Genomic DNA, 14657 nt, shown 5'->3' with positions numbered 1-14657 from the left:
GTGAGTCAGCCCCTTCCACTCTGCCCATCACCAGCAATGGTTAATGAGGGGGTGTGGGAAGCATTCAGTGCAGAGCATGGGGCCCAGCCACCCAGGGTGGTTTGGGGTTATACCTGCTCTTCCTGAGCCTTGCTGAAGTCTCTTCAGTGCTTTCTCTCTAAGCGGGCAAACCCTTCCCCATCTTGATCTTTAGTGGTAGGTCAGATGCCTTCTGATGCTTTTGGTGGCGAAGATTGTGTGTGTTGTCTTAGCTTTGTTGATGGCTGTTCCTGATGGGATGTGTAGTCTTTCCCTGTAGACTTCTGTACTTTTCCCTTGTCCTAAGGATGACTGCCAGTGTCTCCAGTCACAGCTATTATATAAACACTTAACGTGGCCAGTGTGGTAAAGCCCAGACCATCCCACACATAATGAGGAGTGGGCTAAAGGGCGGGTTTTACTTTCCTGGACATGTCACTTGTAGGGTGGATGTTTCCAGGGTTGAAGGATGGATTTTCTTCCAGTCATTGCCTGGGCAGTATCTGGAAGGTATCCCTAGTATGTGATTCTGAGAGAGACACATATAGGACCTTTTTCTGGAATTTCCTCATAATGGGCCTGATGGTGGGGGGTTGAGTTGGGGATTCTGAGGGAGCCCAATAAATAATGCCATCCTTCCCTTCTCAGGTTCTGAATAAACTGACAAAAAATACTACAATGTCAGCAGGTAGATACAAACATCACTTTTATCCCCCAAAAGCTGGTATAAGACAGCATGACTCATATTTGCAAGGAAGTGGGCTTCCTACTACTGAACCCCAAAACGAGTCAGACTTAACTCACCTGGGGACCCCACCTGAGCCAGGGAACACTTCCTCTGCAGGGGCACATTTGCTGTAGGCGTGTTCTCTGGGGGCAGCTCTCCTCGGAGGGAACGGGGGAGAAGAAGAAAGGCTGACCAGCCAGACCCCATTTGCCCCACAGACTTAGCGCTTAGCACTGCATCTTCCAGGGACCCATACCCATCTTCCCTTGCTCAAAGGAGCAAGGTCAGACAGTGCCCTCCTGGAACCATGGAGATGGTGCCACCAGGAGCAACTCCCAAGGAAGTGTTTGTTCCCCCCAACCTTAGGCTGCAAGTGCAGACTATTTTAAATGTACTCAAGGGCTTCAGAAAAACCATTTTCTTAGACGTAGTTGTTATAGTCTTACCCATTAGTTAAGGTAGGCCCTTGGAAGTTTTCTGTAGGGTAAGGCTCTTATTACTGGTTGTATGGTCTGGAATATATTAGAACTAATGTCAAAATTTGTGAAATTTAGATTCTTCTCTGATTGCTTTAAACATGGATCTCTGCTCAATAAAGCCCTGCATTGGGAGCTATGGGGCCTTCAAACTTGAGAGAAAAGGAGCTTATAACTCAGAAGGCTGGTATAAAGTCTCCTGAGGCTTAAAACCAGGTAGAGACTTGGGTTAGTGGCGCGGCGGGCGGCGCGGATAGCCAAGGCGGACGCCGGCTTCCGCCGCCAATAAAAAAATAAAAAATAAAAAAAAATAAAACCAGGTAGAAATTGTGCCATATGAGAGGATACCTGAAGTGCTGTGAAGTTAGGCAGCAGGGAGACCAAGGGCCAAGGCTGCCTTGCTTGACTGCACCAGGTCCTGCTATATCTCAGGTGAGACCAAGGGCCGAGGCTGCCTTGTTTGACTACACCAGGTCCTGCTATATCTCAGGTGCGTTTGCCACTCATCTCTTCCTCTTACCATGGCTTAATCTTGAATGTTTGTGATAAGAAGTTTGAGAGGAGGAATATTTGAAACAGTAGATGTAACTCTTACTTTGATTACTTCTGCTTTTCAGGTAACTTAATGTTCTCCTTTTAAATGAACAGGCATTGGCTTAGGGGCCCCGCGTGTCACTCTGGGAGAAATTGCCAGTGTGTCCATGGGACGCTTAAGAAACTTTCAGTCTCTGTAAATTAGGCTTTGGATCTCAGAAACACAATCTCTTTAGAGAGAAACCCATCAGAAATGTTACTGGAAGTAAAGCTAATTTGGGAACGAAGGGACATATTTTAGGATGTGAGTTTAATAATAATAATTTGTAACATTTGATTGCCATCCAAGTAACCTACCTCATGGAACAGTCCTCAACAACTCCAGCCAGTATTTATGGCTTCTGGCTGTTTGCAGAACATTTAAGAAACAGAAGATTTGGTTGTTTTTTTTTGTTTTTTTTTTAAGAAAAAAAAATGGGAGTGAGAAACAGAAGGTGCTGACCGATGTTGCTAGGGAAGGCTTCATGAAAGCCGTGACTCGTGTGATGAGTGTTTCAGTTGCTAATATCTGTTGGGTGATACCATGTGCCAGGTTTTATTTTAAGCATTTTACCTGAATCATTTCAGTTCATCACTACTGTACTCAACCTGAGCAACAGGTCCTGCCACTCTCCCTGCTCTACAGATGAAGAAACTGAGGCTTGGAGTCACTTACGTACCTTGCCCAAGGTCTCCATCTCCAAGTGGTGGAGCTGGGATTTGAACCTAGGCTGACTGAGTTCTTAGTGACTAGGCTCCGTGGGAAGAACAAGGACAAGACATGTGTAGAAGGACAGGGAGGAGACATGGGCAGGTAAAGTGACTTGTAGGAATTTCAGGGCTAAGGTGAGGCATTTGGCTATGGTCTCATGGCAAATGGGAAGCCATTATAGATTCTTGAGTAGGAGGCTGTTGCCATAGAAACAGGCTGGGCTACTTAGGGAGGCGGGGGCAGCAGTGGTGTGTGTGCAGAGCAGAGGGTGGAGGAAGGGAAGGAAGGAGGGAAGAGGCAACCCTGACTCCTCACAGAGGCTCTTATAAATGTTTCTGTGCTTGTTCCCTGAATGTACTTATTTGAAAATGGTTTGGCTGGGCTTTCTGCATAGGGAATGAGGCTCCCGTGGGTGAAACCAACCTTTTTCCATCTCTGAAGCCTCACAGGGTTGGCCGGCTAGCTGGTCACAAAGTCAGTTTGTTTCTTGGCCAATGGAATAGAGGCTGACTTCATCCTCAGGCCTTGCTTGAGGGCAGGCGCTGAAAGGTCCCCTTGTGGGGACACACACTAGGCTTTGCCACAGTCCTTGCCCTCTCTTAGCTGGCCTGTGGAGATGTCGGAGGATGTGAGAGAAAGAGGGGAAAGCACGTATCCTTTCCCCAGTCCGGATGGGAGCGTGTAATTGCCTCCCACCCAGCAGCCCTGCCTTCGTGCGCAACGGCCAGGGCTCTGTCCAGAGCCTCGCAGGCCTCTGGTGTGAGGGTGAAGGGCACCGGGCAGCACCTTTTCCATTATTTTCAGTTTTCGCCTTGGCTGCAGAGCATGGTGGGTGTTGAAATCCGAGCAAGAGGGAGCTGCCAAGAGCTGCTGGGCCAGACCTCGTCCTTCCTCTTCTCACTGTTTCTGCAGACCTGTGGAAGTTTTGTAATCGAATCCTGCTGACCCTCAAAGTCAGATTCCCTGGGGGGTTCTCAGGCCCTTTGCTGGATCCGCAGGTTGGGAAGTCTGTTGTGGGGTCTGGAGCTTCTGCAACAGTGCGAGAACTTCTCGGGTATAATTGTTCTCCAGTTTGTGGAGGACTCGCCAAAGGGCTCTTGGGTGGGGCTAATGGCGACCTCCTCCTCGAGGACGAATGCCACGTGCCACGCCTCCCAGGACTGCTGCTGCTCGTGCCCTGGCCCTGCGGCAGGCCGCTGCTGACCCGAGCCTCCGCAGAAGGCCCTCAGACGCAGGCAGGTCTGGGTCAGTCTCTTGTGGGGTCACTGCTCCTTTCCCTGGGTCCTGGTGCGCACAAGGTTGGTGTGTGCCCTCCTAGAGTCTCTGGTGGATATGAAGTTTGATTTTAGACGTGATTATGCCCCTCCTCCCATCTTGCTGGGGCTTCTCCTTTGCCCTTGGTTGTGGGTTATCTTTTTGGTGGGTTGCCACATTTTCCTGTCAATGGTCGTTCAGTAGCGAGTCGCGATCTTGGTGTTCTCCCAGGAGATGAGTGCATGTCCTCCCTTCTCCCCATCAGGAACCTCCTCTTTCTCATGAGCACTCTGATTCTGCCGTGCTGGTTGACCTGGGTGTGATTTCTGTCTTCTCCTGTGAGCATTTTTCCCATCTCAAAACGTACCATCCGTTTTATTGCAAGTCATCGTTGTCAGTAGCTGTGTAATTCACTCAGAAATAGTCTTGAGACACTTGATGCCTATGGGGATTAAAGACCCAGTTTAGAACGTAGGAGAACAACTACAAAATGGGTGAGAGATGTAAGCCTTCTGCCCGGCACCACCGAATCAAGATGCAGCTTCTGTGTGGAGGGATGCTGACCCTGAGGTTTGCGCATCCTGGGAAGCTGTGCAAAGGAAGGCTGTTCTTGTTTCTGGTGGGGTAGGAGCTCTGAAGACTAAGCCAGTGCTGGAAAAGGGAGGACAGGGCATATATGGCCCTTGGGGCTGCCTCCCTGTGAGCTGTGTGCCAGGTCCAGGCAGGAAGAGCCCGCAGGCCCCTGCACTGAAGCGTCTCAGATCCGTCTCCTCCAACCCGTGTTCACTTAGTCCCCAGGCTGACTCATTGATGGGGTGGTAGGTGGTGCCTGAGATGGCTGAACCTTTGTGTCTTACTTTTTTTTCAGAGCCAAAACACATCTTCCATATTGTGGAAGACCGCTGTTTGTGTTGTTGTAGTGTGTGTGGGTTTGCTTGAAATTTAAAATTTGAAGAATCGTTCCTTGTATTGAGAGGAGAAGCTACTATGGTCTTTGGTTTTGATAGCAGCGGTTTTCTTGGTCCCTTCCTTTGTTGTAAAAAGTGTTAACATTTTATAGTCTTACTTGATCTCTTTTGGAGACATGTTTTGCTTTATATACATGACTTTCTGCTGGTGAGTTTAGGTCATTTTCCTCTGAGTAGGAATGTGAAATTGCATCCTTCCTATGATTGGATGAAAAGAGCATTTTGGTTCTTTTCAGCACAGGATGATAATGTAGGCAGAAAAGGAAGGCTGGATGAGAGCCCAGAGGTGAGGGGCTGCCTCAGGCTGCAGTTCCTCAGTGTCTTAAAAGCAGCTTCTGAATCCCATTCTTTCCCTGGACTTGAGAAAAGCCAGCCCCAGCCCCACCCATTAGCCAGGGCCACACCCAGAGATTTCAGGTGCCCCCGAAAACCTCCTAGCCCAGGAATTGTTCATTGGTTTACAAGCTCTTCTTGTTTGGCCTGCAGATTTTTTTTGTAATGTGCAGTTGGCTGCCTTTAGAGGGCCAAGCATGCTAGCTCACTACAGGCCCCGTCGCTGGATGCTTACCTCCATCCTTACTTCTTGTTCCCAAGAAAGGCATTTGGATGTGCATCTCCTGAAACAGCTTAAGCTCTGAGTTTACGAGTTTGTGAAAAGGCTTGTATGTATCAGAATGGACCCCAGGCTCGTTGCCCAGCCTGACGAGCAGAGAGGTTGCTGAGTGTGCTCAGTGGTCTGTGCGGATCTGTGCGCACAGGCCCAGGCTGGACCCGAGAAGCCCCTTCCTGCCGTGGCTGGTCTGCCCTTGACTTGCTGGAACCTGACGATTTTATCCAAGGAGCCATTTAGAAATTGTCCTCGTCACTTTGGTCCAGTGGACTCAGCGGACTGCTCAGTCTCAGGACCAGTGTGGGGTGGAAGTGGGACACTGATGGGATCTGAATCTGGCCCCTTTTCAGTTACACTTACAGGTTACAGGTTATGACTGTAACCTGGGAGTGTAACCACCTTAAACGAATTTTAAGTATATGTTCTAATCACGATTTCTGCAGTTATTATGCAGTGTAAATTTGCTAGGGAGGGGGAACAGGGATGGATTGTTGAGGCTGCCAGCTATGGATTTAGGCCCTTGGAATGGAGATAACAGGATGGGCTTAAAGGATTTTTCTCTATTTATTCAGAAAATCCAGTCTCTCTCAACACATCCCTAGAGGTGATATATAAATTATCTTTGGCCTGTATTTCCCAGTCATTTTCACCGTTCATTAGAAGGAGAAGAGGATGTGTTAATGGGAAATTCATGTATATTAGCTTTATTAGCATAAGATTATTTGGAAGTAGATGGATGAAAATGAAATAAAGAAGTACTATTTATAGCCAGGCTTGTTCCAAGCCACATCCGTATCTGGAGATTCTCCCCACCCCCAGCCTCACCCCGGGCAGTGAAGAGGTCACGTCCTGGCGTGATCCTTTCCCTGAGGCGGTGCTTTCATTTCTGGCTTTGGTTATTCACATCCTAACTGGTCTGCTGGTTGAGGCACGGTTTTCTCAGGACAGGCCCGGGATCCTGATAGATCATCCTCCCCACTTTTTCCAGGTCCAGTGCTGACCACATACTTCCCCACAAAGGTCATAAAGTGTTGGGTTTCCAGTCTGCTGTCAGGCAGTCCTGCTTCAGCCCCCCCAGGCTTCCTGATGTCACATTCCAGTTCTCTTATTTAGACTTGGATTGCCCTCCTGTCCCCGGCTTCGCAAGTTCACTTCCCTCAGACTTCGTTCTCTAGATTAACTATCCCCATGGGCGACCTGAGGCTGTTGTTGGAACTTGTACTTCTCCCAGATGGTACTCCATTTTCAAATTCCGGAGTCCCCACAGGCTGTAGAGGAACACAGAAGCTACATGCCTCAGAGAAAAACTTAGATTTCAGAATGCTGTCCTGAGTACACCTGTGGTCAGTTCAGTGACGTTTAGCCAGCTTTGGTGGTTCCTAGAGTTGACAGAGCTTTGATCCACTATGTTAGAGATGCTGAAATTCAGTAATGAGCTGTTCTACTTTTTATGTGTAACCTGCATTATTAGGAATATAAAAGCATTAGGGATAGTATTGTTTTGGGGAAAGCCCTCCAGTTCCTGGTCCCTTGCTAGTCATAGGGGATTAAAAAAAAAAAAAACAACATGAAACAAAGTTACTAGGTAAAGAACCTAGTTAAAAAGATAATCAGTTCAGTTCAATCGCTCAGTCGTGTCCGACTCTTTGCGACCCCATGAATCGCAGCACGCCAGGCCTCCCTGTCCATCACCAACTCCCGGAGTTCACCCAGACTCACGTCCATCGAGTCAGTGATGCCATCCAGCCATCTCATCCTCTGTCGTCCCCTTCTCCTCTTGCCCCCAATCCCTCCCAGCATTAGAGTCTTTTCCAATGAGTCAGCTCTTCGCATGAGGTGGCCAAAGTACTGGAGTTTCAGCTTCAGCATCATTCCTTCCAAAGAAATCCTAGGGCTGATCTCCTTCAGAATGGACTGGCTGGATCTCCTTGCAGTCCAAGGGACTCTCAAGAGTCTTCTCCAACACCACAGTTCAAAAGCATCAATTCTTCAGCGCCCAGCTTTCTTTATAGTCCAACTCTCACATCCATACGTGACCACTGGAAAAACCATAGCCTTGACAAGACAGACCTTTGTTGGCAAAGTAATGTCTCTGCTTTTCAATATGCTATCTAGGTTGGTCATAACTTTTCTTCCAAGGAGTAAGCGTCTTTTAATTTCATGGGTGCAGTCACCATCTGCAGTGATTTTGGAGCCCAAAAAGATAAAGTCTGACACTGTTTCCACTGTTTCCCCATCTATCTGCCCTGAAGTGATGGGACCAGATGCCATGATCTTCGTTTTCTGAATGTTGAGCTTTAAGCCAACTTTTTCACTCTCCTCTTTCACTTTCATCAAGAGGCTTTGATGGGGAGAAAAAAAAAAAGGGTGCAGCTTCTATTTATGTCTTCTCCCCAGTGAAGAGACAGCATTTACTATGTGGTGTTACATGTTACACAGAGAAAATATTGCCCTCTTTTGACAGTATAATTTGAGTAAAACATTGTTTCACAGTGGCAGAATCTTCCATTATAATCCTAACCAGTCTCCTCTTTTGACAGATGAGAGGGGTGGCGCAGGGCAGTGAGGTGGCTTGTCCAGGGCGTGACACCAGGTAGCGCTGGACGAGGGCCCGGGACCGCTGGACCCCCGCCGGGGTGCCTCGCTGGCCTGTTCAGCCGGGTCTGGTTGTTGCTGAGACGTTCACAGGAGCGGCAGGAGAAGCCTTAGCAAACACCCTTCCTCATGATTCCTGACCTTCCTTCTGGACTTATGACGAGGGAGAAGCATTTCCTCTGGAAAACATGGGCCTCAGCAGCTTCCTTAGCTCACCTTCCCCACCAGCCTCTTTCCCTCCTGAGAGCCAGCAGCTGGGCTCCAGGGACGCCAGTTAGTTTGAAGTAGAAAATAAGGGCGACCGCAAATGTACTATTTACTTACGCGGTGGCTTCGCATGTGAAACAGAGCCCGCCTTCAAGTTGTGTTTGGTGTGACCATCTTTTCAAAGTAAACAGCAGCAGTGAAAAATACTCTGCTCTGGTCACAAACACCATGTAATTTGTCCCAGCACAGCATGACAGGTATTCATGCTCAGGCTGGGAAGTCTGGCTCTTGCTCTGATTTGGGTCTTTCCTGGTTGAATGTTAACAGAACCTTGTTCCTGAGACCTTGCAACAGGTGTTGCTGTAGCGTATTCAGGTTATAGGGAGCAGAACTCTATGGTCTCAGCTGGTATTTTCTGTTTTGTGTTAGAACAAGTGTTGACTTAGTACCCCCCGGCCCACCCCTCCAAAAAAAATGGCTGACCCAGTTATCTGATTCTGGAGTTTTTTTATTTTTTAAATTCAGCTGAGATAGAATGCTTTCCGAAAGTCTTCCTTCTGAACAGCTGCCGAGTTCATTGTACGGCTGTTGTTCCTTATATGTGTCCAGCGGATCAGCCAGCATGTTTCTGAGGTTTAAGGTTGGTCTGGGCCATTGAACTTCAAGTTCTCTGTAGAATACAGAGGGGGATTTCTCACTGTGGCCTGATCAGAGTTAGCCAGGGGTGTGTTGGCAGTGAGATTCCATCTCTTAAATCTTCTGGGTCCCCTCCACTCTCAGTTGGGTGACTCTGGGGACACATGTTTCCAAACAGTTTTATCTTCGGTCCACCTTGCATCCAGACGTAACACCACCCGAAGAAGACCATTCCTGTGGTCCCCCTCCACATCCGTCGCTTCTTTCGTGGCTCAGGCCCCAGCCTTCAGTACTCAGTGAATGCGGAGAAATGATGGTGGGAAGCAGGCTGGTTCTGCAGGCAGTGATCTGAACTAACGTGAAACCCTGCTGAGAGCCTTTTTGAGTCTGAACCAAAGACAAAGAGGTTTGACCCTTGTCCAGTAATAATGAGCTCCCCAGGAGCCAGAAAACAAGAAACAATAGCTATTGTCCTTTGTCTGGAGGATCCATTATCCAGAAGCTTTGGGGGAGCATCGGATGTTAATAGAATCTCCGTTTCAGGATGCATCTCACTGTGGGCGACGGCGAAGAGATGTGAGAACTGAAGTTTTCCTAACCCTTTTTTTCCGTCATCATCAAAAGCATCTGTTAAGCAACAATCTGCAGAGGCCTTGACGCTCTCTACAGATAAATGGGACAGACAGGGTCTTATGGCTGGAAACAGCTCTGTTGTGACGGGGCCAGAGGCACAGACAAATGGCACAACATTAACAGTAGCCTCGGATTGCGGTGGGCAGCAAACGTAAATATTGTGAATAGTTGAGTCTTGATAACCGTTTAAAAGACTGATCGTGTTACTTGGTTAAACTGTAATCTGAGTTCTTGTTTTTTAAAAAAATCTTTTAAGTCACGTAATTGATTCCTTCCTCCCTCCCTCCCTTCTTTCCTGCCCATGTGAGTGCCAAGCACTGTGCCAGGTGCATGGGATGCGGGCGTGAGAACGGGGCCTCCTTATGCACTTTGCGTGTGTGAGGAAGGCGCCCCAGCATCAGGCCACATGTGCGCGTGGTTGTGTTTGAAAGTTAAAAATATCTGAATTCCATTAGTGATTATTGGAGATGGTGGTGTCAGCTTAGCGCTCCCTTCTGTTGACCTCTGGGGTCACATCAGAACTCAGGAATGCTTTCTCCCTATCCTTTTGTGGGAGAACTGGAAGTCTAGGTGAGGTGGGAGGTTTGTAAAAGGGCTTAGAGTGTTTTGCCCTCTAAAGCAGGGTTGAGCTTAATCACAAAGAGGGGTTGGGTATTTGAGGGAGGTGGGGGGCAGGGGGAGGCGAGGTTGTGGTTTTTAAATTTTAGTGAGGCTGTTTCTACAGTCTTAAAATTAAGTCTAAAATTATATCTTGCAACACGCCGGCTTTCATCAGTGTGGGTTTTATTTTTGGTTCCACAAGTCGTGTTTGTATAACAGATGTGAGGGTTTTTGTTTTTTTTTTTCCTACTATGTGGGCTTCTGACCCACAGAAAAAAAGCTCTGAACTCAAAGACATGTCCTCCACCACCCCTTCCACAAAGCTTTTTTTTTTTTTTTTTAGACAGACAAATTAAACCCTTAAGCTGTAGCCCTGAAAATAGCATATGGCAGATGAACAATTTAATTCACTTAAAGCACCAAGTTCCATTTGGGGGGCAGCAGGGTGTGCTCTGGAGAAGGCAGGACACTCAGGGGAGAACCGAAGGCAATTGATCACGACCAGTTGAGCTGATTGCCTGTCTGCTGTTCCTTTGACTGTTGATCTGTAGAGTAAGTCATCACCAGTTGTCATTTGCCTTTGAGATGCTAATTTACACTTCAGCAGTTAGCACAGCTCCTCAGCTCTACTTCCTGGTCCTGGGCTGGGCAAACCTTTCCTGTAAAGAGCCAGCTAGTAAACATTTCAGCTATGAAGGCCCTGTGGTCCTTAGCAACTACTCAACTCTGCAGCCAAAACAAAATACCTACAAATGAGCATGGCTGTGTTCCAATAAAACTTTATTTACATAAACAGGAGCTGCCTGGTTCTGACCCACAGGCTTTCCTTTGCTGTGCTGGCCCATGGTTGACCTCAGTGGCCCGGTTTGTGTCCTACGCAGTTCTTCTCCCCTTTCCCTAAAGGAGAAACTTGAATGGGCTAAACTTTGTGCTGAGGGTCCTGGAGCTCCTGATTAAGTTGCAGATACCAGGCTGTATGAGCCATGTTCTGGGTTGACTAGGCAAGAACAACACAGCAATAAATTTAGTGAGACACAGTGAACAGCATGATGTTTTCACTCGTGACGGATTTATTCATCCTGGCCTTTTGAGATACATGGTAAATCATTTACAGGTTAAAAAATAATAATAATCAGCCCTTCTTTCTATGTAGCCAAACCAAGCATTTTGGTGATTTGGGAAGAAGTAGGGATGGATAAAATGAGTATGTGGGTACCCCAGTTCTTCTCCTGATGCTGCTGCTAAGTCACTTCAGTCGTGTCCGACTCTGTGCGACCCCATAGACGGCAGCCCACCAGGCTCCCCCGTCCCTGGGATTCTCCAGGCAAGAACATTGGAGTGGGTTGCCATTTCCTTCTCCAATGGGGGCCCCCAATTCCTGGTCCAGTGTAAAATGAGAAGGATGCTGGGCCAGAAACCAAACTGTGTGTGTGGCTGGGGTCTTAGCCCTAGAATTGGGGAACAAGTGACCAGAGGCTCTCAGAATCTGGAGGGTGTAGGTTTGGTAGTGTTGACTGGAAAAACATGTGCAACCTTTGAGTGTTAGGTTTTATTCAGTGTAAATGTTAGGACTCAAGCCCAGGAGACAGCATCTCAGGCAATCCTGAGAGAGCTGACTCTGAGGAGGCAGGGGAGGAGCCAGGCTGTGTACAAGTTTGCAGCAAGGAGGCAGGTAATCTGAATATTGAAAGATTACTCTGTGGATCAGTTGGTAAAGAATCCACCTGCAATACAGGAGACCTGGGTTCAATCCCTGAGTTGGGAAGATCCCCTGGAGAAGGGAAACTCTACCCACTCCAGTATTCTGGCCTGGAGAATTCCATGGACTATATAGTCCCTGGAGTCACAAAGAGTCAGACACAACTGAACGACTTTCACACTTTTAGGTGGCTCAGTGGGTAAATAATCCACCTCCAATACAGAGACTCAGGAGACGGGGGTTCAATTCCTGGGTCAGGAAGATCCCCTGGAGAAGGAAATGACAACCCACTCCAGTATTCTTGCCTGGAGAATCCCATGGACAGAGGAGCCTGGGGGCTAGTCCATGGTAAAGGACTGAAGAGAACTCTTCAGTTGCAAAGAGGACTGAAGGAACGGAGCAAGCACACACTTAAGAAAAGCCAAATCTGTCACATGAAGAGATTCAGCCATCTTTTACGTATGGGAAAATGCAAGTCTCCGGATTTGCTGAAATCATTTCTTTCATATGTCTCTAACTATCTGGGGCCAATCCTGCTTTCTTTATTGTTCACTTCCTAATTCCCGTTTACTGTAAGGGGTGTCCGATGAGGCCACCTCTCACATTCCACCAGCTCCTCAGCTCTAACGGGGAGGAAGTAGCTGATGGCTTCCAAATAGCTGGCTTTGTTTCAGGCTCAGATATTTGCATTTGAAAGAGACTTGAGTGTAGAGCGGGAAATATTTCATTTCACAGTAGAATTCCATCTTTTGGAGAACATTAGGTTTCTGTGTCGTACCTAAGGCAAAATCATGGATTGTCGTTGTTCAGTTGCTAAGTTGTGTCTATTCTTTGTGACCGCATGAACTGCAGCACTCCAGGCTTCCCTGTTCTTCACTATCTCCCAGAGTTTGCTCAAACTCATGTCCATAGAGTCAGGGATACCATCCAAGCATCTCATCCTCTGTCGCCCCCTTCTCCTCCTGCCTCCAGTTTTTCCCACCATCAGAGTCTTTTCCAGTGAGTAGGCTCTTCACATCAGATGGCCAAAGGATTGGAGCTTCAGCTCCAGCCTCAGTCCTTCCAATGAATATTCAGGGTCGATTTCCTTTAGGATGGACTAACTCATGTGGATAGTCAAAATTAAACCATGAAAATGCCTGGAATATCCGTAAAGAAGAGCACACGTGGCTAGCATTTCTCTAGAAAGTTAGCTCCTTGTTAGCTTGGATTTTTCTGTTTTTTAATATTTCTTTTTTCATTTATTTATTTTTGGCTGTGCTGGGTCTTCGTTGCTGTGCTTGGGCTTTCTCCAGTTGCGGAGAGCAAGGGCTACTCTCTACTTCCAGTGCGCGGGCTTCCAATTGCAGTGGCTTTTCTTGCGGAGCATGGACTCTGGAGTGCCGCCCCAGTAGTCATGGAGCATGTTGCTTGGCGGCATGTGGGATACTCCCGGACCAAACCTGTGTACCCTGCACTGGCGGGCGAATTCTTAACGCCTAGACCACCGGGGAAGCCCTAGCTTGGATTTTTAATCTGTTTTATTTGCTGCTTGAATCTCCATAACCCAGAAGCGTACCTGTACATAGTAGATATGAATGAGTCAGGGAATGACCAAGCCCTGTGCTGTGATATCTAGGTATATTTACATAACATATAGTGTGGGATGAAGAATACACCTGTAAACTCCCATTTCATTGGACTTTCAGTAGCTATTTACAGAAAACAGCCATGAGTGTGGTTGGATTTGCATATTTAGATCACCATGCTCTTCCTGTTCACACATTCAATGGGAAGTTAGCTGATTTGGTGCTGCTCACTTTGGCCATAAGCACATCTTCCCACTGATAAGCGGTCTGACTAGAAAGCCCTGCCTGTTTAGATACTTGGTCTTTTCAAAGAAACTCCAGCATCTGAGTGTTCAAGAGAGAACTGTCAGTGGGCCTTGCTCCTCTCAGGGGCCACAGACTCCTCTATCAGACGCTGCATCCTGTGGGGGAGAGTGTGGGTCAGTAACTGTGTCTTCCATCTAAAACAAAGTCCAGGCCTCCACAGCAGCAGTCTTATCTCTGGGCTTAGGTATGGATTTGTTTTCTGGACTCAGGGCCCTGGTCCACCCTTTTCCCCTTGATTTTGGGGGGCAGTGCTTACTGAGAAGCTGGCCTTGTGGGAGCAGCAGAGACTTTCCTGGCTCCGAGATGGAGTGGGGGGCTCTGTTGGCTCCTCTGTTCTTCTTGTCTGGTCTCCCTGTTACCCATTACCCTAGAGTTTTCAACCCTCCCTGGGAAGAGTTTGTCAGTGTCTATGAAAATTTAACCACCTTCATGATCCGGCATTCGCCTTCTGGATGTCAGTCCTTCTTAATGCCTCTGCATGTGCAGAGAAAGAGACATGCGATACCCACAGTACAGGCACTATCGATTATGCCTTGTTCCTAAGGGTGAAAACTCAGAAACAATGTGAATGTCTGCCATTAGGGTCACAGAGACTAAATTACGATGGGTCTGGGCTGTGGACTTCTGTATAGTAGTTTCAGTCGCTCAGTCATGGCCAACTCTTTGCGACCCCATGAACCACAGCATGCCAGGCCTCCCTGTCCATCACCAACTCCCGGAGTCCACCCAAACCCATGTGCATTGAGTCAGTGATGCCATTCAACCATCTCATCCTCTGTCATCCCCTTCTCCTCCTGCCCTCAATCTTTCCCAGCATCAGGGTCTTTTCTAATGAGTCAGCTCTTTGCATCAGGTGGCCAAAGTATTGGAGTTTCAGCTTCAACATCAGTCCTTCCAGTGAACACCCAGCACTGATCTCCTTTAGGATGGACTGGTTGGATCTCCTTGCAGTCCAAGGGACTCTCAAGAGTCTTCTCCAACACCACAGTTCAAAAGCATCAATTCTTTGGCGCTCAGCTTTCTTTATATAGCAGTTTAAAAGGTTGCAAATAGATTTATGTGTTGAACATGCAAC

The 14657-nt window shown here is 47.7% G+C and overlaps 1 protein-coding gene and 1 long non-coding RNA gene across 3 annotated transcripts in view; both read left to right on the top strand.

Annotated features, from left to right (window-relative positions):
* The window catches only part of SERINC5 (serine incorporator 5), a 109002-nt gene that overhangs the window by 54026 nt on the left and 40319 nt on the right, over window positions 1-14657 (top strand). The window lies entirely within an intron of this gene.
* LOC139185191 (uncharacterized) lies at window positions 7-5762 on the top strand. The gene is made up of 2 exons (XR_011568721.1): window positions 7-1653; window positions 1712-5762. It is a non-coding gene; the product is annotated as an uncharacterized lncRNA (long non-coding RNA).

Source organism: Bos indicus, chromosome 10, assembly GCF_029378745.1.
Source record: "Bos indicus isolate NIAB-ARS_2022 breed Sahiwal x Tharparkar chromosome 10, NIAB-ARS_B.indTharparkar_mat_pri_1.0, whole genome shotgun sequence".
Taxonomy (NCBI): Eukaryota; Metazoa; Chordata; class Mammalia; order Artiodactyla; family Bovidae; genus Bos; species Bos indicus.
Note: the sequence above shows the minus strand (reverse complement) of the source record. Positions and strands in the feature narration are given on the sequence as shown.